At 37.1% G+C, this 4,726-nt stretch overlaps 1 non-coding gene across 1 annotated transcript; it reads right to left on the bottom strand.

Annotated features, from left to right (window-relative positions):
• Positions 1-268: 268 nt before the first annotated feature.
• On the bottom strand, positions 269-353 carry TRNAR-UCG. The gene has a single exon. It is a non-coding gene; the product is annotated as a tRNA-Arg (tRNA).
• Positions 354-4,726: the final 4,373 nt, after the last annotated feature.

The raw sequence follows: 4,726 nt of genomic DNA, 5'->3' as shown, positions 1-4,726 counted from the left end.
GTGGTATTTTATTATAACAAATAACTGAATTTGTTTATCTACTTCTCTTGTTGATAGACAGTTGAGCTGTTTCCAGATTTTGACTGTTGTGGATAAAGCTGTTATAAGACACCAGCATATACATCTAATAGGCCAATATTTTGATTTCTCGATTTAAGAGGGGGATTTCAATGAATTGCTTAGATCAAGGATTAGCAAACTTGAGAGACAGAGAGAGAGGGAGACACAGAATCCGAAGCAGGCTCCAGGCTCTGAGCTGTCAGCACAGAGCCCGAAGTGGGGCTCGAACCCACGAACCGCGAGATCATGACCTGAACCGAAGTCAGACGCTCAACCGACTGAGCCACCCAGGCGTCCCTACTTTGTCATTCTCTTAATGGTATCTTTTGATGAACAAGAAATTTGTATTTATAGGAGGTCTTATTTGTTACTCCTCATTTGTGAAATGAGGTCTTATTGGAAAAATCTTTGCCTATTCCAAGGCAGCAAAAATACTCTGCTAAATTTTTTAAGTATTTTTAAAATAATTTTTTACAAGTACATTCCATCTCATATTAATTGTTGTGTCTGGAATGGGATAAGAAGCAAAATTTATTTTCCTTCCATGTGGATATCCAGATGTTAAGGCACTCTGCCCGCCCCCCCCCCCTTTTAACTGATTTGGAACCTTGTTCAAAAATCAAATGGTCATATATGTTTGAGGTTACTTCTGGATTGTATACTCCACCCATCTATTTGTCTATCCTCACACAAACACCATACTGTCTTTACCACTGCAGATTTATATGATATTGAAATCAGTTAGTATAAATTCTCCAAATTTTTCCATCATTTTAAAATACTGTTTTAGTTTTTTAAGTTTTTGCATTTCAGTGCACATTTTAGAATAACAGTGCCAATATCTTTAAAAGAACACCTGGGGTTTCAACTGAGATTGTATCGAATCCATACATCGACTAGGGGATAACAGAAATCTTTTTTTTTTTAAGTTTATTTTTTATTTTTTGAGACAGATAGACACAGACAGACAGGGAGGGTCAGAGAGAGAAGGGGACAAAGGATCTGAAGCAGACTCCATGCTGACAGAAGAAAGCCCAATGTGGGGCTCGAACCCAAGAACTGAACTGCAAGATAATGACCTGAGCCAAAGTCAGATGCTTAACTGACTGAGTCACCCAGGCACCCAGGGATAATGGATATCTTAACAACATTGAGTCACAATAATCCATGGACAATCCACAAGCCATATATTTAGGTCTATTTTAATGTATCTTGGCATTTTCCTATTTTTTTTATATTTCTATTTTCTATTGATCTTATAGATATTTTGCATATATTTCATATTTTATATCTAGGCACTTTAAGTTTTACATGTAAAATATTCAATTCCCATCATTTACTTCTCATGTACAGATATACAGTTTTACGCATAACTATTTATCTCTAATTTATATACGTATAATTAGTTTTATTAGCCTGACCAGGCTTCTAATACTAACCTATGCTACAAACACAGACAAGTAAAGTAAGTAGTATCACACAGTCAAGGTTTCTCTCTTTTTCTTCCTTCCTTCCTTCCTTCCTTCCTTCCTTCCTTCCTTCCTTCTTTTCTTTCTTTCTTTCTTTCTTTCTTTCTTTCTTTCTTTCTCTTTCTTTCTTTCTTTCTTTCTTTCTTTCTTTCTTTCTTTCTTTCTTTCTTCTTCTTCTTCTTCTTCTTCTTCTTCTTCTTCTTCTCTCTCTCTCTCTCTCTCTCTCTCTCTCTCTCTCATTCAAGATCCTTTTGGGTCCCAAATGGACCAAGAAGAAAAGAGAGATAGCTAAGGTGTCCACATATCCTGCTGGAAAACTCCAGCGATGAAGTGATTATGCAGCAAGGGTTGTTGGTGAGACTTCCAAATCATCATCAAATACAAGTAATTGCTGGACAGACTTCAAAAGAGTCTATAATAGTGGTTGAGACTAATGTTGGTTGAGTCATACCTCTTGACCCAAGTTAAAAATAACCAGGCTATGTTGTATCCTGGCCACATACACCAAAAACCTCACAACCACACAATGGACAGTGCCCATTGATCAAAGGCACAGAGGACATCCTTCATGAGCACCTAATCCCTGTTCCCTGCCTTATGGATAAATGAGCCAAACCCTGATTCCTTCTCTCTACACACTGTTACCCCATCTTAGGGAAAGAAGAAGAGGGAAGAGAGAATTCCCTGAGGCACTGAAAAATGGTAGCAAAGAAATAATATATAATTGAACTGAGGTTAGATCATTTATAGATTCCGTCCCTTTAAATTTATATATTCTCTGTACATAAGAGTTATAGTGTGAACTTTAAAAATCAATATGCATATATTTTATGATATATAAAAATATATATGATCACATAAATGTTTGTATATATTTCATAATGTATATATCATATATTTTCTGATATAACTAACACTTCTGAAGTGCTTAATATATGCTTTCTATAGTATAATACAGTAAGTATAACATGAAGGATATAACATATAAGTGTTTTATATGTGTAACTTCATTGAATTACCTGTGAATTCTTATAGGCTAGAAACTCCTATGGACTTCTTTTAGAAATTAAAAAAAACTGAAGTCAGGGTATCTGGGCGGCTCAGTTGGTTGAGCATCTGACTTTTGGTTTCAGCTTAGGTCATGATCTCCCAGTTCATGAGTTCAAGTCCCATGTCAGGCTCTGAGCTGACAATGTGGAACCTCTCCCTCCCTCTTTACCTCTCTCACTGACACTTCCCTGCTCATTCTCTCTCTCTCTCTCTCTCAAAACAAATAAATAAACTAAAAAAAATGAAGTCAGAGGAAGTGGATAGGCAGGGTAGGATGCATCAGGCAAGGTCCTCGATACATACTCCTATCTACTCACAGAGTGAAGTAATTACCACCTCGCAAAGAAATCAGCTATAGAACAGTAAAAGTGTCTACATGTAAAAACTGTGATATTTGAGGGGCGCCTGGGTGGCGCAGTCGGTTAAGCGTCCGACTTCAGCCAGGTCACGATCTCGCGGTCCGGGAGTTCGAGCCCCACATCAGGCTCTGGGCTGATGGCTCAGAGCCTGGAGCCTGTTTCCGATTCTGTGTCTCCCTCTCTCTCTGCCCCTCCCCCGTTCATGCTCTGTCTCTCTCTGTCCCAAATAAATAAATAAACGTTGAAAAAAAAAACTGTGATATTTGAAAAAAGGAGTAGGACTTATTCCAAATTCTAGATCAGGTACTTCCTAACTAAATGGTTTTTGTCAATTCATTTTACCTTCCTGATTTTTAATAAAATTAACCACCCATGCACATACTGAAAATTCAAGGAGATAATGTATACAAAAGTACATGGTGGGCAGTAATTTTTTTCCTCAAATAGTCAATAAATCTGATAGAATATTAGCAATGAAATAGAAGGTACAGTATTCGACTCCTATTTGTACCATAGACTTCTTTAAAATATTCTAGATGTTTGTTAAATGTTTCCTACTTCCCTGGTACCAATTCTGAAGTAAAAACTATATAAAGGCAGATCTTCATGGAAATTTCAAATGCATTTATTGGCTAAGATTTAATAAGTCTATTTCTGTTTCACACCTAATCTCTTTCAGTGAAAAACAATCTTTTCTGCTTCAAGATGAAGTGTTTTGAAAACGACTAAAAGAATATGTAACACATTATTACATGGGCTTCTATGTGTAATACATTGTTGATCCATGCACTTTGGGTACAATGTAACTGATTCGTGAAATGGAAATAATTGCTTACATTTCCCTCTCAGGATAAAGTCATACATAATAATTCTCACAATGAATGGAGACCCCTGACTATAGTAAAACATTGGCACAAGTCTCTGGAAAATTTATAAGCTCAACTTCTTGGGAGGTTGGTTTCTGTTTCAAATCTGCGTTTCCTTAAAACTATTGAACAGGATAAGATCTCGCATTGCTCGTAGGGACATTGTTTTCCACCCTTCAACATTTCTATAGCAATTGTCACTTCAGTTCTCCCAGCTCTGTCAGTAGTCTCCCATTCAAGCTAACTTATAAGATGTTAATGGTACCTGTAAAACAGTGATTTCCAAAAGCTCTTTATAAAGTGAATCAGGGCACCTGTGTGGCTCAGTCAGTTAAGTGCTGGACTCTTGATTTCGTCTCAGGTCACGGTCTCACGGTTCATGGGTTTGTACCCCGTGCTGGGCTCTGAGCTGACAGGGCAGAGCCTGCTTGGCATTCTTTCTCCCTCTCTTTCTGCCCCTCCCCCCTCTCAAAATAAAATAAACTTAAAAAAAAAAAAATAAAGTGAATCAGATGGCATGGAAAGAATCAATGTACCTGAAACAGAAAAACAAAAACAAAAACAAAAAACAAACATTCATTTAAAATTTTAAAAGAATGTAAAAGCTGGCAACCTCTCCCTAACTTCTCCACAGGGCTGACTCCCATCCTTTCATTTTGAATCTATTTTTCTTTCTTCTCTTCTGTTCAGAGTTTTCCTCCTTGGTGGATTGTCAATGATACTACCATTCATGTGATGGAACCCAGGGTACAAAAAATTAACAACTGTTACCTCAAATTATCTTAGATGCAGGATGAAAACTGTGTAGTATCTTTCAGTAAAAAGCAAAACAACAAAAAATACTTCCACTCTCAAAAACCGTAGAGCTGAACTTCTCCTGAGAGTTCAAATGTGAAAGCTTTGTAATCAAACTCTCCTCACC

The sequence above is a fragment of the Prionailurus bengalensis genome, chromosome A3 (assembly GCF_016509475.1).
Source record: "Prionailurus bengalensis isolate Pbe53 chromosome A3, Fcat_Pben_1.1_paternal_pri, whole genome shotgun sequence".
Lineage (NCBI taxonomy): Eukaryota > Metazoa > Chordata > Mammalia > Carnivora > Felidae > Prionailurus > Prionailurus bengalensis.
Note: the sequence above shows the minus strand (reverse complement) of the source record. Positions and strands in the feature narration are given on the sequence as shown.